This window comes from Protopterus annectens, chromosome 1.part0, assembly GCF_019279795.1.
Source record: "Protopterus annectens isolate FY-2018-M chromosome 1.part0, PAN1.0, whole genome shotgun sequence".
Lineage (NCBI taxonomy): Eukaryota > Metazoa > Chordata > Ceratodontiformes > Protopteridae > Protopterus > Protopterus annectens.
The window spans coordinates 1,828,711,992-1,828,737,542 of NC_056725.1; the positions used below are offsets into that span (position 1 = coordinate 1,828,711,992).

Genomic DNA, 25,551 nt, shown 5'->3' on the forward strand with positions numbered 1-25,551 from the left:
GATTTTCAAAGGAGAGACTACTGTCCACCTGGGTCCCAAGGTCTCTTATCACACATTCAGTGTTAAGTAGACTGCTGCCTATGTGGTAGTTTATAGGTACAGAGTTTTTACCAAAGGGGGATGACAATGCACTTTTTGGCATTGCGCTTGAGGCCATGGCTCTGCCACCAGGCATCTGTCTCAGTGAGGCCCTTCTGTAGGATGTCCACATCATTTGGGGACTTTACTTTGGCTCCTAGTTTGCAGTCATCTGCGAACTTCGTTAGCCAGAGGCCTTCTTTATTAGCCTGTACTTCAGAGAAGTAGATACCAAACGGGAGAGGTCCCAGGACTGAACCCTGTGGTACTCCACTTGTTTGAAGTCAGATTTGGAGTCTGCAACTTTTACAGTGCGGGTTCTGTCAGTGAGCCAGTTGGCAACCCATCTTGTGATGTAGGGATTTATACCTAGTTTAGTGAGTTTTGCTATAATTCCAGAATGGGGAATAGTGTCGAAAGCCTTGAAGAGGAACCACCTTGCCCTCGTCTACGGTTTTGGTGACTGCTTCAAAGAAGTTGATCAGGTTCAGGAGGCATGATCTGCCTTTCAAAAACCCGAACTGAGTGGGGTTCAGAGTTTGGAGGTTACCATTGTCTTTGTTTATGAGTTCCATGATGATGCATTCCATGGCCTTGCATACCAGGCTCATCAGGCTAATAGGGTGATAGTTCCCGGGGATCAGTGGTAGCTCCCCCTTTGTGGAGTGGTATAATTGTTGCTGTGTGTCATTCATTTGGCACAAAGCCTGACGTGAGACTATGATTGAACATGGTGCTTAGGTGGGAAGCCAGTTTGTTCTGAAGTTCGTGTAAACTCAGCCTGGGATGTTGTCCTATCCCATGGATGCTGTGTTTTTGGCTTTAGAGAGTGCAGCTTTTACCTGTGTAGTTGTGATTACAGGGACTCTGCATTCTTCCTGTATAGATATGGGCCTTTTAGGGGGTGAGAGGGGGGTAAAGTTAACACTGAACCTGTCTGTCAGGATGTTGGCAATATCAGTTGGTTCTGTAATTTTTGTTCCATTGTACTGTAACTCAAAGCAGATCTGGGTGTTGCTATTGAGATTCTTGACATAGTTATAAAATGCTTTGTGGTTGTCCTTAGAATCAGTGGTGATTTTATTTTCATAGCTAGCTACTTATCTTATCTTATATTTGCATCTTGTAATGGATCTCAGCTTCTTAGTGAGGCTGACCAGGGAGCTCCTCCATTCATGGGATTTTACTCTCTTTTGCAACAGTTTCTTCCTTCTGTTGTACAGTGGAGGATATCATCTTGGTTCTGTTTGGGATAGCTCGATCCATGCACTCGTGTAAGTGCTTATAGAGTACATTTGTGTAGGATTCAGCAGTCGTAACTGTATTGTCCATCTGCATGGGTGTCATGAAGTTCGCCACTTTTGTCTTAAGAAGTATGAAGTTGGCTTTTTATGAGAATTCTCCAAGGAATGTTAGCAACACAATGGTAGATTCTTTACCAGCACATATTAACACAAATAATCAGTCAGGCATGCAAAAAATGCCTTTGGTAGTGGATTCAATCAGATCTGGTTTTACAAGGCCATCCTTTCATTCTCCATCAACCCAAGGCCATAGTGACTGTGGAGGTTTCCCAGGTGGGGGGGGGGGCTTTGTGGGGGAAAACAGTCTAAGGCACTTGGTCCCCCGAAGAGGCCAATTTGCATATCAGTGTTATAGAGATGAGAGAGATGAAGAGCAATTGTCTTAGCATTACAGACATTCCAGGAGGAGACAGTTGTGATTCAAACAGACAATATGTCATTAGTTTGGTACATCAACAAACAAGGAGGAACCAGATCATTATGCCTTGTGTTGAAGCACTCAGAGGGTGGTAATGGGAAGTCTCATCCCAACTGCTTTCTTATAGCAATGCACATTCTGGGGAAGTCCAATGTGATAGCAGACAGTTTGAGCAAGTCCATTCTCATACCTCACGAGTGGTCTATCAACAGAAATGTGACAGAAATGATTTTCCGTAAATGAAGCCAACCTTGCTGCGATCTTTTTGCCTAAACAACAAATGCAGCAGCTACTTTGCCCTAATCCCCCCTCTGGGGAATCACTAAGGGATGCTCTACTCCATTGATTGCCCCCCCCCCCCGGTTTACTTTATGCATTCCCACCAATTCCCCTAATTCCAAAATTTCTACATTAAGCTGCTAGGTTGAAGAGCAAAGTTATCCTCATTGCACCTTACTGGCCTCAACAAATTTGATTCACCTTTCTGTGGCCTTATCTGCTTTACCAACCTTGGATTCTGGCTCTGATTCCACATCTCCTGTCTTACCTGACAGTTATCATTCATCCAGATATCTCAAACCTTAAGCTGACAGTGTGGGTTTTCCAATTCCATTAATATCCAGACAACTGTTGCTGTCTTCTCCTGTCCATCATATTTTTTTTATCTTCCATAAACCTTCTACAAGAAAACTTTACACAAGTTAATGGAAAAGGTTCATCTGCTGGGCACAAAAAAAGCATGTTGACCCCTTCTCAGCTACTGTACATAGTATAGTTGAATTTTTGGCAACAATTTTTAATGAGGAAGCTAGCTCCTCAATGATTAAAGTCCATTTAACAGCAATCTCTAACTTTTATATTGGGAGTGAGAATTCCTCTGTGGCCTCTTCTAAACTTTGCAAAGCATTTTTGAGAGGCACACTCCTGCCGAAAATGGTACTGCAGGCTTTAATTCATTTCCCCTTTGAACCATCAGCTAAATGCGATCTTAAGTTCCTGACCTAGAAAACTATCTTTCTAGCAGACATTACTTCTGCTTGAAGAATTTCAGAACTTCATGTATTGTCATCTTAATCTCCCTACTTGATCTTTCATAAGGACAGAGTCCCATTACGTACCAATGCTTCTTTCCTTCCTGAGGTGGTGTCAGAATTCTGTATCAAGCAATCCATCAATTTGCCAGTCTTCTTTCCTAAATTTGCAAAAAAGATGAATACATGTTGCATTTATTGGATGGTCACAGACAATTATGTTTTTACTTACGTAGCACAAAAGAAAGTAGGAAGGAAGATCAATTATTTATTTCCTTTTCAGATTTTAAATTGGGCAAACCAGTTGCAAAGGTAACTTTAGCCAGATGGTGGATTAATTTATCAATAAGAAGTTGGGTCTAACCTTAACAAAACATCTAAGAGCCCACTCAGCTAGGTCCATGGGTACTTCTTCAGTCTTTCTATCTAGAGCTTCCATGGACAAGATATGTGTGGCTGCAACTTGGGCAAACTCTGATAACTTTATCACTCCTTACAAACTGGATCTGGTCTCATGTGGAAGAGCGGCCTTTGGCTCATCTGTGCTCAGGAATATCCTTCCTTAGAGTCCACCTGAGGTTTTAGATAGCTGTGGACTCTGTCCCAACAGTTGAGGATAGAATGAAAATTGACAACATCAGGAAAAAGTTATGCACTTACAATAACTTTCCATCTGTGTTGTCCATTTACATTCTTCCTCAAATTCCTGCCCACCAAGTCCCAACCCTTTTCATTATGAACTTCTGAAAGAACAAGAGACTATAAGGACACCACTGTCTTTAATACTGAGCTCCAGATATGTTTTTTTTCTGTCAGGAAACTTATACGAGTTCTTTCTACTTCATGTGAAACAGCAAACAAGATCTGAGGTATGTTAGGGGTTGGTGTTATTATAGGTATGGGAGGAGCTAGAGTGCTTTCTGGTGGTTACAAGCTTTAGTAATGACCGAGTCTGATCTGAGGATTAGATCTGAACCCAACAGTTGAGGAAGAATGAAAAGGGACAACACAGATGGAATGTTATGGTAAGTACATAACTTTTTTTTTAAGTATGGGGAATAAAGTGTACGCTTCTACATTTTTGATTTTCAGAATTTTGAATTGTCATTATGATATGCTAGCATTTATTCTGACTAATTGTGGAAGTATGTGGAATGTTCTCCCTGCAGTTTCTTCTCATGAAAAAATCTGCTTTAAATAATTTAGCTTCAATTTTACTGGTCGTAACTCATTCTTTACAATGTGTATATAACTCAGCTGATGCTTCTTTCAGGGCTATTGTAAGATAGGTGTGGATGCTAAGCCCTTCAGAGCTATCATACCAATAGACAGAGGGAGGCTGAGCCCTGAGAGGACAAAGCTAGAAGCAACAAGAAATAAGTGTTCACACCCTGGCATAAACAGCACACCAAAAAACAAGGGGGTGGAAGGAGGGAGCAGCTACTTAGGCAGGAGGTTTGCCTGGCAACATTCCCAGAACATCCCAGATTTTGTGAAAAATGAGATTTTAAATTCTAATTAGGATAAAGATTTAGCTTTTAGTTCCTCTGCTGCAGAGCTTATCAAAAAGTATGATGAAAGGGGCTAAGATAATACAGGGAATCTGTGAGTTTCATCCTTTGTTTTCCAAATTTTAAAAGGGATTCTCTACTCCTTACTCCTTCATCCAATTTCAGCAAAAAGAAAAAAAAAGTAAAGTCATGTAAGAAGAAATAGCTGGGGGTCACCTCGCCCCAAAAAAACAAAAAACAAAAGAAAAAAAAAGGGCAGTTCAACAAAATAAAATGACTATTTAATGCCCCCCCATGTTGTCCTATCTCGCCTTCATTCTTGCAGGTTGGGTTTGGAACCGAGCATCGGTTCCAACTCGGCTATATACTAAAGCTTGAGAGCTCTCATTGGTTCGAGGCTACACTATATACCATGATGCCTAGCAGTTGTTCCCCAGATCTTGTTTGCCGCTTGCAGCTTCAGGATGCTCTTTGTTGGTTCAGGCTAAGTGAACTTCTTTTTTTTTCAATATATTTGTTACTAAATTAGCAAAATTCTTAATTGTCTAATATCCAATTAATTTTTACTTATTTGTAAGTCCTTTCTTCTCCCCTTTATTGACTTTACCTATTTTTTTCCTATCCTTAGGCCTACTATTGCGTCTGGAGGAATCCGTTTTAGTTAGAGGATTTACTCCACTTTCTCCTCAGCCCATTTCAGTTAGAAAGCTTTTTTCCCTTTCCGTTTTAAGTTAGAAGTGTCTCTTCAGTTAGAGGAGTGTGTCGTTTAAGTTAGATACCCTCCTCTAACTCTCTTTAACTTTCCTCTATCCTCTGTCTTCCTAAAAAAAAAATAATAATAATAAATATATAGGCTTCTGCTTTTTCACCCTTTGCTCGTCTACTGTGAAATTGTTTTTTTACTTCTGTATTGGCTTTTTCGTTACTGCTAATTGGTTAGGATGTCAAGGGAGAATAAACAGTCAGGATTTAAAGTGTGACTCGTGCACACAAAAGATGTCTCTTACTGATGGTCACACCAGCTATGTGTACTGTCTAGGTGCTGTTCACCTGCAGGATTCCTGTTCGATCTGCCACGGGTTCAGCTCCAGGATCCCGCAGGAACGGAAAAACAAGCTTATTCTTAGGGGGTTGTTAAAAGGGCCCTTTGATTTACCAGTTGAAGGCAGTCAGGCCTCAAAAACTATAGACAAACCTTCTAAAACTTCTTCGGCTCTGGGTTCAGAGCTGTCAAAGAGTCATGACAAGCCTATTCAGTTGGATCTGGCACCTACTGGTTCCGATAGAGAAAAATCTACTTTGGCTCCACTTGTGTCTTTGGAGCTATCAGGTGGTCAGAAAATGACCCGATCACTGGCATTGGAGCTGATTTGGTCGGTACCTCAGTCTCCATTACTTCAGTCGGTGGCAGGTAGCCACAAATCTTCACATTCCTCTCATTCATCTAGGAGCCTTTCAGACGATGATGTGGAGCGAGTGGTTAAAAGGTTGCTTCGCAGACCAGCCTTGGCGAAAATTCTCTCCATCCCAGCCCAGAAGATCATGGAGCCAACTCCAATAGTGTCTGTACCTTCAGGTCCTCCTCCGATTCAGTTGAGTTCGGAGCCAGAGTGTCTGGAAATCTTTGTGGTGGAATCTTCAGTTCCGAAGTCCATTCCTAAAGTTTCGGTGCTGATCTCTGCTCTGACCACTTTGATGCCATCATCCATCGAGGAGTCTGGGGGCTGAGACTCCCTTGTTGATTCCAGGGTGAGAGTCGAACTGGACCCTTAATTGATCCGACTCTTCCACTCGGAGCTTCAGCGCAGGTCAGTTTGGCTCCCACGTCTGCCTCGGAGCCCCCATCCTTGACTCAGGTGAGGTCTCCTGGCTCCTTGGAGCATGAGTCTCCCTCAACTTATGATCGGGATGCCTTCACGGTGATGAGGAGTGTGCTTTCCTCTGAGACTGCTCCACCCTTGGCTACAGCTACTCTTCCCCCCAGGGCCTGGTGTCGACCTCTACATCACTCCTCCAGCCCCTGCGTAGAGAACCAATGCCCCAGGATGCCCAATTGGATGAAACCCTCTCTTCTGAATCCTTCCTGGAGCATCCCCCCAAGGAGGTCCCTCAGAAGAGAATGTGTAAGAGGAAACACATAGACTCCCCTGAGTCCGTCACATCAGATACTGATTTAGAGGAATCGGAAAGGGTCCCCATGGTCATCCTCTGAAGATGTCTCATTTTCAGACATCTTAGAGATTCTGAAACAGAGAGGTGGCTGGAAAGCCCTTTCTCTTTCTGAGGATGAGTTGCTATACCTGCAAGCATTTGGTTCTCGACCCTCCACCTCTTGGATGTTTCTGCCTTTTGACAAGCTACTGGGTGTAGTCCGTCGGAAGACGTGGGACTCTCCAGAGTCTGTGGAGCCAGTTTTGAGAAGGCCAAACAAACTTATTACAGCCCCGGAGGACAAACAGTTTCTAACCAAGGGAGTCCCGGTAAATGCTATGGTGGTGGCGGTGGCCACCAAGAAGGAACTAGCTGAGACATCTGCATCTGTCTATCCATCGAATAAGTAATCTCATACTATGGACTGATACGGGAAGTGTATGTTTTCTTCAGTGGCCTTTATCCTTAGGTCTCTGAACTACCTATCCCATTTCACTCGCTTACAGAGGGATCTCCTTAAGGAGTTAGGAGATACTGTGCAAGGCGCTACAGCTCAGGGGCTACCTGACAAGATTAACTCTCAGCTTGTGACCTTAACATCTATTACTTGTTCCTCCATGCACCTCATGTCCTATGCGGCCGATGGAGCGAGTAGGGTAGCAGGCACAGGAATAGCTCTGAAGAGACATTCCTAGATGCATATTTGTGAATTTGCTGAACCCTTCAAGTCTTCATTTATTGATGCCCCTTTTGACGGCTTGTCCCTGTTCGGGCCAAAAGTGAAGGAGACCCTAACCAGGAGTGAGCAGGATGGCAAGACTCTCTCTGCTGTGGGAGTATGGTTTTCCACCCCATTGAGGCCCTATTTCAAGGTCCAGAAGAGTGGAAAGATGTGGTTCCAGAAATCCAAGGGAGCCTTGCTTGGACACTTGTGGTGAATTTTCCCCCAGGGGCAGAGGGGGAAATAACAACAGAAGACGCCACCCATGTGGCAGAGGGGGTCCGTAGAACCAGGGGGACAGAGATACGTTCTCAGGTCATCCCTTCCAGCGGTCCTGAAAGGAGGCCCGCCTGTCTACCTCTGGAGGCAGTCGGGGAAAGATTATCACTGTACCCAAAAGCCTGGCTAAACTTGACTCAAGACCAATAGGTACAGTCCATCATATCCAGGGGATATAAAATTCCTTTCTTCCATCCACCCCTTCCATCAAAGTCCATCCCAGACATTCCACCCGGTCAAAGGGATCAAGCAACCCTAGAGATCCAAAGGTTGCTAGAAAAAAGAGCCATCCAAGAAGTCCCCGCAGACCAAGTTGGATCCGGAATTTACTTAAGGTTCTTTTTAGTTCCAAAAAAGATAGGGGACTGTAGATCAATTCTAGATCTCAGCAGACTAAATCGGTCGATCAAAAAAAATGAAGTTCCGGATGGTAACACTGCAGTCTATACTCCCTTTTTTGGGTCAAGACAATTGGATGTGCTTGATAGATCTTCAGGATGCTTACTACCATATCAAGATGGACAGGCGATCCAGAAGATATTTACACTTCCGGCTGGGAGCCAGTCATTACCAGTTCAGAGCTCTGCCCTTTGGTCTCACTATAGCCCCCAGAGTGTTTACAAGTGCATGGCGGTAGTTACGGCTCACCTGAGGCGTCAAGTATTCTGGGTGTTTCCATACTTAGATGACTGGCTCCTGACCGCCACCACCAAACATCTACTAAACAGAACAAGAGACTCCACCATTCATCTCTGCTCACAGCTGGGTATTACGATAAACTTAGAAAAATCTGCCTTGTTGCCATCTCGGCATATTACTTTTATAGGGGCAGACTTAGACGCAAGAAACGTGGTGGCAAAACTGCCTCATGAAAGAATACAGTTGCTATGCCACCAAGTGTCCATACTGATCAAGAAGAAAAAAGTGCAAGCCAAATTTGTCCTCAAAGTCCTAGGTTCAATGGCAGCGACAATCACATTAGTTCCATCGGCACGTCTTCACATGAGGATACTGCAGTGGCTTCTCCTTGCCCAATGGTCTATGCAGGAGTTGCCTATGTCACAAAATTCTCATCACGAATGCCTGCAAGAAGGATCTACAATGGTGGCTCCATTCCAACCAGGTAACAATAGGCAGGCCATTCGTACTTCCCTCCCCCAGTAGCCACAGTGACCACGGATGCTTCCCAGATAGGGTGGGGGGCATTATCTGGGACAGCTTGTCCAACAGACTTGGTAGGAACATGAGTACCACTTGTACATAAATATCCTAGAGATAAGGGCAGTGCTTCTGGCATTGCGAGCATTCAATTGCTCTCTACCGATAGGTACTATTGCAATTCAAACAGACAATATGTCAGTAGTGTGGTATATCAACAAGCAAGGGGGAACCAAATCCTTCAGCCTATGTCAGGAGGCTCAAAGGGTATGGTAATGGACAATTTCTTCTCAACACTTTCTGACTGCAGCACACATCTCAGGGAAATCTAATGTAATAGCAGACAGGTTAAGCAGGGCAGTCCTTATGCCTCATGAGTGGCCCCTGAATCAAAAGATTGCGGACAACATTTTAAACAAGTGGGGCCACCCTTGCTGCGATCTATTTGTCATGTCCATCAACACCAAATGCAGCAGCTACTTTGCTCTAGTCCCCCCTACGGGGGAATCATCAAGGGATGCACTTGTGCACGATTGGCCCCCGGGACTTCTGTATGCCTTTCCCCAATTTCCTTTAATACCCAAGGTACTTCAGAAAGCCAAGTTGTTGAGTTGCAAGCTAATTCTCATTGCTCCTTTCTGGCCTCACCAAATATGGTTTCCCTTCCTGTGGCCCCATCTTCTGGAAGAGCCCTGGATCCTGGACCTGGTGCCAGATCTTCTGACTCATTAGTCAGGAACGCTCCACCCCTCTCTTCAAAATCTCAAGCTGACAGCTTGGTTACTCTACTTCCAGTCTTAGCCAGGCTTCCTGATCTATCCCCGGCAGTAAGGCACATTCTGGTTTCATTGCACAAGAATACAACTAGGAAACTTTATGTGAATAAATGGAAGAAGGTCTCTTATTGGGCAAAGAGAAACAACTTAGATCCCTTTACAGCTCCTGTATCTGCAATTGTAGAATTCTTAACAGAAATTTTTGATCAGGGTGCAGCAGCAGCCACGGTAAGAGTGCAACTAGCTGCTATTTCAAATTATCACGTGGGAGACATGGGGTCGAATATCATGTCCCATAGATTATGCAAAGCTTTTCTCAGGGGTATCTTTCTTCTCCGGCCCCCCTTAAGAGAACCTCCACCTCTGTGGGACCTCAATTTGATACTGTTCCTTGACTTCACCCCCCTTTGAACCAGCCACTTCTTGTTTACTAAAGTTCTTATTGTGGAAGACAATTTTTTTTTTAACAACAATTACCTCCACTAGAAGAGTTTCAGAACTGCAAGCTCTGTCTGTCTGTCCTCCCTAATTGATCTTTCATAAAGACAGTGTGTCCCTCAGGATGAGGCCTTCCTTTCTACCAAAAGTTTGTTCTGAGGCCAATTTGAACCAGTCTGTTGAGTTACCTGTTTTTTTTTCCCTAATCATGGCAACAAGGCAGAATACAAATTTCACCAGTTGGCCGTTCATAGACAGCTACATTTTTACTTACATTGGACCAAAGAATTTCGAAAATCCATAAAACTTTGTTTCATTTTCAGAAAACAGGAAAGGTGTTGCAGTTTCAAAAGTCACCTTATCAAAATGGCTCACAGATACCATCACCTATGTCTATAACTTGCATAACAAACAGTTGCCAGGAAAAGTTAGAGGGCATTCAACTAGAGCCATGGCTACTTCTACTGCCTTCCAAGCTAAACTTTCTTTGAACTCAATTTGTGTGGCTGCTACATGGGTCAACCCTCATACCTTTATCACTTATTACATAGTAGATGTGGACTCTCGGAACAGGACTTCTTTTGGATCCACAGTTCTGAAGAGTTTTTATTCCCTTGAGCCACTCAAGAAGAAGGTGCTGGGGACGCTGTCCCAACCAACAAGAATGAAGGCGAGATAGGACAACATAACATAAAGAAGTTATGTACTCACCATAACGTTCCACATTTGTTGTCCATGATCTCGCCTTCATTCTTGCGACCCACCCTTCTTTCCCCCTTCCTAGAGGATGGAGAGGAAATTATAAATTGGCTATAGGTGCCTGACTCTCTTCACACCTGTTTTCAGAGTAGGGGCAGCGCATCTATCACAGTTTGTTCTTATTGCATGAGTTGGTATAGTCTAGTGTTTAGTTTCTTAAACGAGATTTGGGGAACAACCGCTAGGCATCATGGTATATAGTGTAGCCTCGAGCCAGTGAGAGCTCTCAAGCTTTAGTATATGGCCGAGTTGGAACAGATGCTCTGTTCTGAACACAGCCAGCAAGAATGAAGGCGAGATCATGGATAACAAACATGGAACGTTATGGTGAGTACATAACTTCTTTTTTTAGACAAAAGAAACTTACTAATACCAGTGTCCATTCTAAATTAACAAGAGCAGTCTCAGTACTTGTTTCTTTAGCTCATTCAGCTTTCAGATTAGCTAGTAATGTAAATATCCTAAACTGTTGTCTCAGTCATGGGAATGAAATGGGCCTTGTATACACTTTGAAATCAATTTGTTGTATCAAAATAGTATAACTTCTGATAATAGATATAAGTAAAAAATAAATAAAATCTAGATGCCTTGTTTGAACTGATGCATTTATGTAGTTTACAGCCACAGCATAGTTTCTTTGTATTCAGTCTTATAGGTTCATAGGTAGGTACTAGGCTATTAGCCCTAGGGCCTTTTTTTTCTCTTAGTCTTACATTCCATTCAGGGCCGGCCTTAGTAATTGTGGGCCCTGGTTTGGACCATTTTGGTGGGCCCCCTCAACTGGACCCCTATCTACCACTCCATCTCTCCCTCTACTTGCGCGATTCTTGAACTTAATACTATCAGATTAGCTATCTTAAATGTTTGCTATTGCTGTGTATTAAAATATAACAATATACGTATTTATTAGCTTATATTTTGTCTAAGATATGTGAAAATCGAAGTAAACTACTGGACTCCTACTTTACCCCCTCTCCGAGTCTAACGTAATTCTTGCACTGAATGGTTGAGAGATATATCTCAGGGTCTGCTCAGTGTCTGATTGATGGGCCAATGAGGTCCTGTATCGGTGTGGTATGACACCATATGAGTACACTCTGGCATACCAGTAAACATGCTCCCAAATTCTGTACTACTGCCAGGATCACTTGAAACTAGACATGAGATAGCGGCACACCTCCTCCCCCTTGTTCCTTCACACTTTTTTAAATTCTATTTTATTTTTTGTCTTTTTTACTCCTCTCTTTTCCTATTTTCCCTTCATTTGAGTCATACCTCCTTCTTCACATCCTATACATACACAAATCTATTTATTGGCATTTTATTACTGAGAAAGTCCAACTGGGCAGGTATCCATTTTCAGTGGATGCCCGGGGAGAAAATCTCCAAAGTACTCCAAACACATTTTAAGAACAATACTTTTACAGCCTTCAAAAATAATACAAAAACATCTACAGTTGAAATAATTATACCAAATTAGATACATAATGTGAAAATGTAGGTTAAGAATAAATAACTTGCATATCAAGAAATTTTAGCCAGTTTATAGAGAAATTTAAAGGTATATTAGTAAAGTACAAACAAGAATTGCAATGTGAAGTGAGAGAAAAAAACAGGGTTATTAACATACTTAGAAAATATGTTGTTTGCATTTTCTACATAGCAACATTTATCCTATTTGATGTTATGACAACATTCATTTGTCTTATCTACTTTATTAACTTATTATACTGACAAAATTCTTGTATCTTGTCCATTTAACGACTCTGTTCATTTATGCTACATACAGTCATGGCTTATACATCTCTGCATGCACGCCTTTACATGACCACTGTTGCACTGATATCAAAATTTGCTTCTTTGTTTTCCATTGCATTATTGTCTTAACACTTTCAGTAAATAAAATATTTTTCTCTCCACCTTTGCTTTCCACCACTCAGCACATACACCTCATATTTCACTTCTCTGGGATTATTTTATCTGTGACTACAAGCCTTTATCTGCCATACTGCTGAATTGGAAGCATTCTGTCTCGTGTCTTCTTGATCAGAAGTTACCTCACATTACAGTATCCACATTTGTTTTGCTAGCATTTGTTTTCATGTTGTCTGAGAGTGACTATTCTGCAGTTATTTTTTTACAAGTTTATTTATTAACAATTCATAAACCCAATATCGGCAAGAGAAGCAAAATAAAACAGTACCCCTCTATCAGTCTTGAAAATAAGTCTGGTGTTATCTTCTGATGCAGTAACTGAAGTGGAACACAAACCCATATGGTTAATTCACGCAGTTTTAGGTTGAAAAAACCCTGCATTGCACTCAAAAAATGCATCTAACTACTATGGGTGTACAAGCAGCCAACACCATGAGCCATACAAGTGTCATGAAGCTGCAGTTATTAATAATACATTATATAATAATTCTGGGCATGTAAGTACTACGGGAGCAAGACCAGAGTAGGAAAATTCCTTTCACTTTGCTGTAGTGTCTCTTAGGCAAATCTCTGTGTCATGTAAGGCATAATGACCTGATCAAATTATAGTGCAGGGACCTATTGAGCCAAACTGGTGCAGTTGGCTTAAGGCTGGCCGTGATTCCACCCTAGTAAGTACAAGTGCCTTTTACTACTGTGTGAAGATAAATTAGCAAAATATAGTTTTTGTAACATTTCATGGGGTCACCGTTTGCAAAGGTTTTGTCTACACGTGCCAGGCAGATAACAAACTTTGAGTAGTTTGCATTGGAGACAGGCCCAGTGTTTTCTTTACACTCCATCAGCGGTCTTCAAAGTAGGTTTTGTCTGTACTGCAGCTGCCACGTAGCTGCAATAGCTTTCAGGTTGTGGCAGTACAGAACCAGGTTTGTTTTGTCAAGAGCTGTAAACAGGGGATACCTTTGTACAGAACACTGTGTTCTGCTTCATCAGAGTTGCATACTGATATACAATGTGGGACAAAACATTGCATCATTCTGGAGATCTTTATAAATTATGAACAGGTATGAAATGAGGTACGAAAAATGCAAAACTTTAATGTTTCAGAATAAAACAAAGCTGCTGAAATAGCTGACTTTGTGATGCTTCAGATTTCCTTTAATCTGTAATATTTCATTTCTTGTCAAAGCATATTCAGAGTACATTTATTAAATCAGTTATTGGGCTGCAATGAAATGCAGTATAGTTTAGTCATTGGAAGCACTACTTCAGTTGTTGAGTCCTGTTGTCACCTCTTGCACAGTGCGTTTCAGAGATAAATTACTCGGAGTGGCTTTCCTCTTGACCCAGGATATACGTGGTAGCAGGCTTTGATTTCATTCATCTTTCCCATCTAAAACTGCATACTAAAATATTGCTTATACTAACTATAGTGTATTGCAGTTTCATCATGTCTCTTTTTCTTAAAGCTTCCAGAAACAAAACTAAAAAGTCTTAACTTATGCATATTACAAGTACAGGATATGCCTTTCATATTGTAGAAAGATGCACACAGCTAAATTCCTCCTGTCTTTAAGTGCTTAAACTCCTTCCTTAGCAGTCATCCTTCACTTTTACAAGAGATTTGTTGTCCTCTTTGATTAAGTGACTTTTAGTGAAAATGCCATGTTGGTCCGCTAGTAGAAAACACAAAGACAGTGGAACAAAGCTGTCACGTAATACCTTTTATTGAACCAACACAGGTTTTGCAGTTACTCGAGGTTTCGAGCTGGCATGAGCCCTTTGTCAGGAATTAAGTTACTGATGTTAAATGCAGTGCTTAATGTTCACTTGTGCCTAGCAAGGGAAGTACATTATTTATTGCTAATTCACTAAAAATAAGAAATCTTGAAAAATGCTAGGGTGGAAAACATGCAGCTCACACTACATCTCGGAGATAGACTGTGTGTGTGCGCGCGCGCATGTATGTGTGCGTGTCTGTGTGTGTGAGAGAGAGAGAGAGAGACTGAAAGTGTAGAACATGGTCAGGACGTGTCTATATTATAAAGCTGAATGTTTACTTACCCGAACGCCTAAATGTCGACCCGTCTTCATCAAACCGCGAAAACATTGATCGTCCAGAAGCGCGAAAGCGGAAACGTCGAATTGTCATGGTTGGCCCTTCTGCAGTGTAGCTTCATAAGGTAAGTGTGTGATAGTTACGGACCTTAGGGTTAGGGTGCGGATTAAGGTAAGTGCATAGATGGTAATGTATGTTAGATTTAGTGTAGGGTTAAAAGTAGGGATTTGTTAAGTGTATGTGTGTGGATTATTATTTTGTTTGGGTTTACCTTTTAAGGTAAGTGTGCGATAGTTACGGACCTTAGGATTAGGGTGTGGGTTAAGTTAAGTGCATACATGGTGGTATATGTAAGATTTAGATGTTCTTCGTTCCCCATTGCTGCAGTCCTTACTATTGGGTAGTCCGCTGTCCAGTCGGCCCGAATACCAGAGTATATGGCTGACGGCGGACAGGGCGCATTAGACTGCCCTCAGTGCGTCAGGGTACTAACGCGCATGACCGTCGTCATATCCTCAGTCTTTTGCCGCATGGTCCGATGCAGAAGCAGTTTTGCGAGTGCAGGTTGGCGTTCTGAAATATTTCGAAGCGGAGTTTCAGACCGAATCAGAGTTGGCTAAGTACCCGTTGGGAACATTTTGGTTTTTCTTGCCTCAGTATTTAACCGGATGTCAGAAAAAAGTGAATAACTGTATTTCTTGCGGGAAACAGATACCTCACAGCGATTACCATACCTTGTGTATACCTTGTTCAGGGCCTGCGCACGACGTTCTTGGATGCGCTCTTGTGCTAGGTTTAACAAACGCACTATTAAGAGACGGTTAGACTGTGCCAGGTTAGTGTTTGGGAAGCGTTGCAATTATAAAATGCCGTCGGATGCTCCGTCGCCTTCGTCAAGAAGCGCAAGGACAAAACAGCGAAGCCTAGGGTTGATGAACCGGCAGTCCCGGACGTCGGTTCTTTAGAAGGCTCTGTGGAGCCAGAGGTTTTGCCAGGAGTTTCTTTGGAGTCTCAGGCAGAGACTTTACTGTTACAGGATGTGCCTTCTCAGGAGGTAGGCCAGGCTGAGGGGCTTCTCAGGTATCTGTTCTTCCCTCTCTTCCCAAGGTAGTTAGAGCCTCTCCTTCTGTTGCCAAAACTTCTTTGAGAGGTAGGCCAAGTTTAGCTTCAGTGGGGGCTTCTCCTAGCACTTCAGGTTCTGTGCCTAAGAAACATATGCTTAAAATGGCAGAAGATTTGATTACTATGATTAGAGGTTCTATGCCCTCCTGATAAGAGGCCTAGGGTGGAACCGAGTTTGAGTGTTTGGAACAGTATTCAGAGGCTTCAGAGTCTTCTGCGGAAGATTTGCAGGAGTTTCCTCCTTATTCTGATTCTGATGTGGATGATTCCACTCCTACAGCTTCTCCTCCTGAGGATTTCTCATTTTCAGAGACTCTGCATTCCATGAGGGAGCACTTTAAATGGGAAGGCCAGGATTACTCTGATTCAGGAAAAGGCTTAGGGAATTCTTGTTTTACCCCAGCATAGGCCCTTAGCTATACCTCCTGTGTTGAATGTGGTGGAAGATGTTTTGCAGAGGCTTCCCTGAACCCTGACTCTTTGCCTCCTGCTCCTGTTAAACCCGATAGGTACTATAGGGTGCCTGAAGCTCATAAGTATTTGTTTAAGAGTCCTAGGGCGGACCCAGAAACTGTTTCTCAGGGGCCTAAAGGTGTTAAGGCCTCTGTGGTTAAAATCCTGTTCCCACTGATAAAGAGGCTAGGGCTTTGGATAGGTGGGGAAAGAAAGTGTATACTTCTTCCACTCTAGCCATGAGGCGTTGAATTGTCAGTTTCACATGCTAAAATATCAAAATTATCTCCTTTCACAATTGAAATCTAAGGTGGATGCTTTGGCGGAAGGTATTGAGTGTAAGAGTTGCTGGATTTGGTTCATGTGTCTGAACAAGTGGGTAAGCATTCTTTGCAATGTGGTTTTGATGCTGTACAGGCCTCCTCGAGGGTGGCTGCCACTAGTTCTGTTCTTCGCAGGCATGCCTGGTTGAGGGATCAGAATTTAGCTGAGCATGTTAAGACAAGGATTTTGGATGCTCCTTTACAGTCTGATGTGTTGTTTGGTTCGCCTGTGGAAGCAGTTTTAAAGAAAATGGAGGACAAAGCTAAGTCTATGCAAACTGTTAAAGATTTTTTGCAGGTGCAGCCATCGAAGTTTAGTAGAAATTGGCCTGCTAAGGGGTGGACATTTCCTGCTTATGATTCCCAGTCTAGGGGTAGGTCTAGGCGTGGTAGGGGCAGAGCTCAAGGTTCTTTTAGGCCTAGAACAGGAGTTCACCTGCTCAGACTTCTGGTGAGGGCAGGGGTCAGTCCTTTCGTAAACAGACCCAATGACCTGCCTTTCAGCTGCCAGTAGATTCTCGTCTGGTAGCTCCTTTGGGAGGAAGACTGTCTCTTTTCAAAGAAAATTGGGATTTAATTACTCAAGACAGATGGGTGTTGGATATCATTCACCACGGTTACAGGTTTTATTTCCATACAATGCCTCCTTTCAAAGGCATGCCAGACGTTCCTCCTCCACAAAGAAAAGAGGCTCACAAGCAAATTTCTCAGTTACTCCAGATGGGGCCATTCAGCCAGTTCCTGTATCAGAAAGGGGCATTCAACTAGAGCCATGGCTACTTCTACTTCCTTCCAAGCTAAACTTTCTTTGGACTCAATTTGTGTGGCTGCTACATGGGTCAACCCTCATACCTTTATCACTTATTACATAGTAGATGTGGACTCTCGGAACAGGACTTCTTTTGGATCCACAGTTCTGAAGAGTTTTTATTCCCTTGAGCCACTCAAGAAGAAGGTGCTGGGGATGCTGTCCCAACCAACAAGAATGAAGGCGAGATAGGACAACATAACATAAAGAAGTTATGTGCTCACCATAACATTCCACATTTGTTGTCCATGATCTCGCCTTCATTCTTGCGACCCACCCTTCTTTCCCCCTTCCTAGAGGATGGAGAGGAAATTATAAATTGGCTATAGGTGCCTGACTCTCTTCACACCTGTTTTCAGAGTAGGGGCAGCGCATCTATCACAGTTTGTTCTTATTGCATGAGTTGGTATAGTCTAGTGTTTAGTTTCTTAAACGAGATTTGGGAAACAACCGCTAGGCATCATGGTATATAGTGTAGCCTCGAGCCAGTGAGAGCTCTCAAGCTTTAGTATATGGCCGAGTTGGAACAGATGCTCTGTTCTGAACACAGCCAGCAAGAATGAAGGCGAGATCATGGATAACAAACATGGAACGTTATGGTGAGTACTTAACTTCTTTTTTTAGACAAAAGAAACTTACTAATACCAGTGCCCATTCTAAATTAACAAGAGCAGTCTCAGTACTTGTTTCTTTAGCTCATTCAGCTTTCAGATTAGCTAGTAATGTAAATATCCTAAACTGTTGTCTCAGTCATGGGAATGAAATGGGCCTTGTATACACTTTGAAATCAATTTGTTGTATCAAAATAGTGTAACTTCTGATAATAGATATAAGTAAAAAATAAATAAAATCTAGATGCCTTGTTTGAACTGATGCATTTATGTAGTTTACAGCCACAGCATAGTTTCTTTGTATTCAGTCTTATAGGTTCATAGGTAGGTACTAGGCTATTAGCCCTAGGGCCTTTTTTTTCTCTTAGTCTTGCATTCCATTCAGGGCCGGCCTTAGTAATTGTGGGCCCCGGTTTGGACCATTTTGGTGGGCCCCCTCAACTGGACCGCTATCTACCACTCCATCTCTCCCTCTACTTGCGCGATTCTTGAACTTAATACTATCAGATTAGCTATCTTAAATGTTTGCTATTGCTGTGTATTAAAATATAACAATATACGTATTTATTAGCTTATATTTTGTCTAAGATATGTGAAAATCGAAGTAAACTACTGGACTCCTACTTTACCCCCTCTCCGAGTCTAACGTAATTCTTGCACTGAATGGTTGAGAGATATATCTCAGGGTCTGCTCAGTGTCTGATTGATGGGCCAATGAGGTCCTGTATCGGTGTGGTATGACACCATATGAGTACACCCTGGCATAGCAGTAAACATGCTCCCAAATTCTGTACTACTGCCAGGATCACTTGAAACTAGACATGAGATAGCGGCACACCTCCTCCCCCTTGTACCTTCACACTTTTTTAAATTCTATTTTATTTTTTGTCTTTTTTACTCCTCTCTTTTCCTATTTTCCCTTCATTTGAGTCATACCTCCTTCTTCACATCCTATACATACACAAATCTATTTATTGGCATTTTATTACTGAGAAAGTCCAACTGGGCAGGTATCCATTTTCAGTGGATGCCCGGGGAGAAAATCTCCAAAGTACTCCAAACACATTTTAAGAACAATACTTTTACAGCCTTCAAAAATAATACAAAAACATCTACAGTTGAAATAATTATACCAAATTAGACACAATGTGAAAAAGGTTAAGAATAAATAACTTGCATATCAAGAAATTTTAGCCAGTTTATAGAGAAATTTAAAGGTATATTAGTAAAGTACAAACAAGAATTGCAATGTGAAGTGAGAGAAAAAAACAGGGTTATTAACATACTTAGAAAATATGTTGTTTGCATTTTCTACATAGCAACATTTATCCTATTTGATGTTATGACAACATTCATTTGTCTTATCTACTTTATTAACTTATTATACTGACAAAATTCTTGTATCTTGTCCATTTAACGACTCTGTTCATTTATGCTACATACAGTCATGGCTTATACATCTATGCATGCATGCCTTTACATGACCACTGTTGCACTGATATCAAAATTTGATTCTTTGTTTTCCATTGCATTATTGTCTTAACACTTTCAGTAAATAAAATATTTTTCTCTCCACCTTTGCTTTCCACCACTCAGCACATACACCTCATATTTCACTTCTCTGGGATTATTTTATCTGTGACTACAAGCCTTTCTCTGCCATACTGCTGAATTGGCAGCATTCTGTCTCGTGTCTTCTTGATCAGAAGTTACCTCACATTACAGTATCCACATTTGTTTTGCTAGCATTTGTTTTCATGTTGTCTGAGAGTGACTATTCTGCAGTTATTTTTTTACAAGTTTATTTATTAACAATTCATAAACCCAATATCGGCAAGAGAAGCAAAATAAAACAGTACCCCTCTATCAGTCTTGAAAATAAGTCTGGTGTTATCTTCTGATGCAGTAACTATGAAAGTGGAACACAAACCATATGGTTAATTCACGCCCAGTTTTAGGTTAACCCTGCATTGCACTCAAAAATGCATCTGCTACTATGGGTGTGTACAAGCAGCCAACACCATGAGCCATACAAGTGTCATGAAGCTGCAGTTATTAATAATACATTATATATGAGATTCTGGGCATGTAAGTACCTCGCAGAACTTAAGACAAGTGGAAAATTCCTTTCACTTTGCTGTGAATTGTCTCTTAGGCAAATCTCTGTGTATGAAAGGCATAATGACCTGATCAGAGTACTTAGTGCAGGGCCCTATTGAGCAAGTTTTGATTGGCTTAAGGCTGGCCGTGTGATTCCACCCTAGTAAGTACAAGTGCCTTTTTACTACTGTGTGAAGAATAAATTAGCAAAATATAGTTTTGTAGTAACATTTCATGGGGTCTTTTGCAAAGGTTTTTGTGTACGCGTGTGAGCAGATAACTTTGAGTAGTTTGCGTGGAGACAGGCCAGTGTTTTCTTTACACTCCATCTGGCGGTCTTCAAAGTAGGTTTTGTCTGTACTGCGGCTGCCTTGATGGCCTGGCAGTACAGAACCAATTTGTTTGTCAAGAGCTGTAAACAGGGGATACGCTTTTGTACAGAACACTGTGTTCTGCTTCATCAGGATTGCATACTAGTGATATATACAATGTGTGGGACAAAACATTGCATCATTCTGGAGATCTTTTATAAATTATATGAACAGGTATATGGAAATGGCAGTGCGAAAAATGCAAAACTTTTAATGTTTCAGAATAAAACAAAGCTGCTGATAGCTGACTTTGTGATAACTGAATTTCCTTTAATCTGTAATTTTCCATAAGGATAGGGTATCATTACGTACTAATCCTTCCTTTATGCCTAAGGTGGTTTCTAGTGTGGCTTTAAACCAAACTATTCATTTGCCTACTTTTATGCAGACCCCCAAAATAAAGGGGAAAAGATTTTGCACACTTTAGATGTACACAGGCAATTGCGTTATTATTTAAGCAGGACTAAGGATTTTAGGCAGTCTCAGCAGTTGTTTGTTTCTTTTGCTTTGAGTTCACAGGGCAAGCCTGTGTCAAAACAAACTATTTCTAGGTGGATTGGCTTTTGCATTGCATTTTGTTATTCCCATCATGGCAAGGAGATTCCAGCTGGGATTAGGCCTCATTCCACTAGGGCTACTGCCACTTCAACAGCATTTCTAAGGGGGGTGGCAACTAAGGATATTTTGGAGGCAGCTACTTGGAGTTCAGTGCATACTTTCTCTAAGCATTATCATCTTCCTATCTACTCGAAGTCTAGGGCTGGTTTTGCCACAGCTGTTTTGCAAGGCATGTTGTCAGCTCCTGCTTCTTTATGATTTGCCAGCCTCCCTTACCTCTGCTTTGGGATTCTACCCAATAGTAAGGACTGCAGCAATGGGGAACGAAGAACATAGTACAGTTTTGTACCTACCATAAATGTAGATGTTCGAGGATCCCCATTGCTGCAGTCCAATTTACCCTCCCTCCTTCCCCTCTGTGTTTAGGGGTGGTTGTGTAGGTGAGGTTACATGCTGATATTTTTGTATATCTTCTTGTATATATTGTACATATTTTTGGTGCAGGTATTTTGGGCCTTGTCTTTTTAGGGTCTTCTGACATCTGGGGCAAGAAAAGACTGAGGATATGACGTGGGTCATGCGCATTAGTACCCTGACGTACTGATGTCAGTCTAATGCGCCCTGACCGACGTCAGCCATATACTCTGGTATTCGGGCCGACTGGACAGCGGACTACCCAATAGTAAGGACTGCAGCAATGGGGATCCTCGAACATCTACATTTATGGTAGGTACAAAACTGTACTTTTTGGGTTAGAAGTAGGGTTTTGGTTAGTGTATGTATTTGGTTTATTTAGTTTGTTTGTGTAGGTAGTTTGTAGCGGGCGGTGGGGTGGGACAAGTATGACAGTTTGACTTTTTGAATTTCACGGTTTAGGGCGTTCGGTGTATATGCGGTTTGCAGAATATGTGTCGACGTTTAGGTATTCGGGTAAGTAAACTTTCGTCTTTATAATATAGACCCTTCAGGACATGCTATAAAATCAAAGTTTGGCATATTACATTACAGTTGGTGGTCACTGAGCAGAGAAGATAAGACTCAGAAAGACTACTCTGACATTTAATGAGAGAATGAATCTCAAAATGAGATGTATACCAAGATTAATTAAATCTGGAGAGGGAAACCAAACATTTATAATTTGTAAGCTGTTAGTCTGTCTAAAGAAGCAATTTTTGGTTAACAGAAAATATGAATTAGCATTACTGTGCTGAGAAAGGCAGGGACTACAAGAGAATAAGATGCAGAGTTAGAAGGTATGTATATTGTATGCAGTTAATACATTAAACAGGCTGTGCTTAGCTAAGTGAGAGAAAGAAGGAGAAGGAGAGAGAGAGAGAAAAATGGTGTTAAGTGGTGTAAGATTCTGAAGAATTGCAGAACTGGATAAAGCTTTGTTCCAATGTTAAAGCTGTCTGAACATTTAGGTGTTACCTGACTTTTAAGTTTATGATTACTAGTATATCAAGAAATACAGATGCCACAAGAACAGCTGCTTCAGTATAAAGAGAGGAAACCCTGTGACAGTTCCACTGGTGACAACATGTCATTCAAAATTTAAAAAAACTGTACAAAATCTTAAGGGACCTCCAACCAATGTTCAGTGAGGATGACTAGTTTACTATGTATTTACTGACATTTGATTACCGGGAAAGTCCGGCTGGGTAGGAGTCCATTTTCAGCAGACCCCCTGGGAGAAAAGCTCCAAAGTATTGCTAAACATTTTAGGAATAATAATTTTACAGTCTTTGAAAATAATACAAAAAACAAATAGTTTAATTTTGCCAAACTAGACATAATATGAAAACATTGGTTAAAAGTAGATACAAGTTATACGTAAATGATTTAATAATTAGAAAAGTATTAGCCAATTTATAGAGCAATTAAAATGAGGTTAGTTTAATACAAACAGGAATTTCAGTATGAAGTGAGAGAAAGCATGCTTATGGTATATTTAGAAAGCGAGGTGAGAAAAATTGATAGAAGTAAGGAAGAGAATGAAGAAGGCAATGCTTATGGTATATTTAGAAAGCGAGGTGAGAAAAATTGATAGAAGTAAGGAAGAGAATGAAGAAGGGAGAACAAGATGATGATAAGGTATGACTGAGTATTTTTCAAATGCTACCACAGCTGTCATTTAAACAGCCTCCAAATCTAAAGAATCTTCGGTACTTGCGTATTATTGCAACCAGATTTTTACTGTTGCAGTAATACGCTTGTTGGCTCAAAAAACGGATTGTGGGAATAAGTAAGGTTGAATGTGATTGCACTGCCATGATACTGAAAATGAATCAAGGACGCCTGGAAATGTTTCTTTGTACTGCTGGCGTACTGTGAGCAGGAGTATTACAACACTGACTGTACATTTGTACGAGAATAACACATGTGGAGCAGCACATTTTTTGGGTAAAAAAGCTTTTATTTAAAAATAAACTATGCAAAATAATATAAGAAAAGCGGAATAACAGATTAAACAATTAAAAAGAGGTAAACGTCTTGTATGACAGTGGCTAAACTGAATAATGACATGTGGTGTTAGGTTGTAGTATGATAAATTTGTATGTAGTATTTGACAGCACCGGATTTAATTTTTTTTGGGATACTAGTTAGTCTTGCAATGTTTTCTGGATTTTTGTATAGCATTTGACAGCAGCGGATTTATTGTTTTGGAGAGTAGTTACTCTTGCAATGTTTTCTGGAGGTTTGGGATAGCATACTTGTGGATGTCTTCCGGATGCTGTGGGCAGAATATTTGTGGATGTATTCTGGATGATTTAGGAAGCATACTTGTGGATGGCTCAGTCGCTGGGTTACAGTTTTTGGTAGTATGGGAGAAATTGTCTGCAAAATATCAACGTTTCGCTTTAACAACATTTACCGGCTCGCGGCTTGAGATATGGAACATGTGTTACACATAACTGCTATAGGAAAATGTATTTCCAGTGACATGATGTTGGGGAAATGGCATAGCTTGAAACAAGCACTCCTTTCTTACATGTTATACTGTCTTTCTTACCTAAACAATGATTTTTAATAAAGTTAACATTGTCAGGGTGATTCTGTATATATTTATAGTTACATTCACTCACCGGGAAGCAAGCTGTATTAAAGCAAAAATCTGGTTGTGATAATACGCAAGTACCGAATCTTCTTGTCAGAAGCACACACAGACCAGGACAGAACTTAGTCCAGAATGACAACCCCCTGCACCCATCCAAGATGCAAAACATGTCACATGATTTGTAGAGCTTCCAACTTAACAATTTCACTGAACAGAAGTTTTAAAGTAGAGGGTTCATTTATGTGGTTTATCTAATCAGATGCAGGAAATGTGCAGAGACAGGTTAGATAGGAGAGACAGGTGGGTTGCTCAGAACTAGAATGAATGTCCGGACACACAGTTTACTAATAAAATGACTGACAAACCAGTATCAGCACACTTTCCCCAGTCTAAACATTCTGTATCAAATATGACAGTTATGGACCTTAAGGGACATTTCCACACACCTTAGGGAAGAAGAAGAATGGAGATTAAATTAATTCAGTTGCTCAGTCTCACAGTGGTATGAACCTCAATATTGGTTTTATGAAACACTTAACTAACTTTTCCTTTTGAACAGTGGACATAGATTAGATATACTGAAGAGCAACATTTTTTTCCTTTGGGTAATGAGTGATTTGTTACATTTACCCTGAATTTCAACTGAAAACTATTTCAGGCTATTAACAGTAACTGTTAAACCACAATAATCTTACATTTTAGCACCTGTATTTTATTCACGAAAAGAGAATAGTGATTTTCACATAAGGCCGCGTTCTGGTCAGAGTATATGTACCCATAAATTTAAAAGTAAGTACAGCAGTTTTAACATTATAGCAAAACTTTGTCCAGTTCAACACCATTTTCTTCTCTCTGTCTCGCCTTACTCTGATGTTCTTCGTTCCCCATTGCTGCAGTCCTTTGAAATATAACATTTTGGTTTTTCTTGCCTCAGTATTTAACGTGAATAACTGTATTTGGGATTACCATACCTTGTGTATACCTTGTTTAGGACTATTAAGAGGAGGTAGGGTTGATGAACCCAGGAGTTTCCATGGAGTCTCAGGCAGAAACTTTACTGTTACAGGATGTGCCTTCTCAGGAGGTAGGCCAGGCTGAGGGGCTTCTCAGGTAACTGTTCTTCCGCCTCCTTCTGTTGCCAAAACTTAGCATTTCGGGTTCTGTACCTAAGAAACATATGCTTAAAATGGCAGAAGATTTGATTACTATGATTAGAGGTTCTATGCCCCGCCTGATAAGAGGCCTAGGGTGGAACCGAGTTTGATAGTTTTGAACAGTGTTCAGAGGCTTCAGAGTCTTCTGCAGAAGACTTTCCATGAGGGAGCACTTTAAATGGGAAGGCCAGGATTACTCTGATTCAGCTATTCCTCCTGTGTTGAATGTGGTGGAAGATGTTTTTGCAGAGGCTTCACTGAACCCTGACTCTTTGCCTCCTGCTCCTGTTAAGCCTGATAGGTATTATCTATTTCTCAAGGGCAGGCCTCTGTGGTTAAAAATCCTGTTCCCACTGATAAAGAGGCAAGGGCTTT

The 25,551-nt window shown here is 41.3% G+C and overlaps 1 protein-coding gene across 1 annotated transcript in view; it reads left to right on the forward strand.

Annotated features, from left to right (window-relative positions):
* OXCT1 (3-oxoacid CoA-transferase 1) overlaps positions 1–25,551 on the forward strand; it is a 1,765,637-nt gene that overhangs the window by 353,654 nt on the left and 1,386,432 nt on the right. The window lies entirely within an intron of this gene.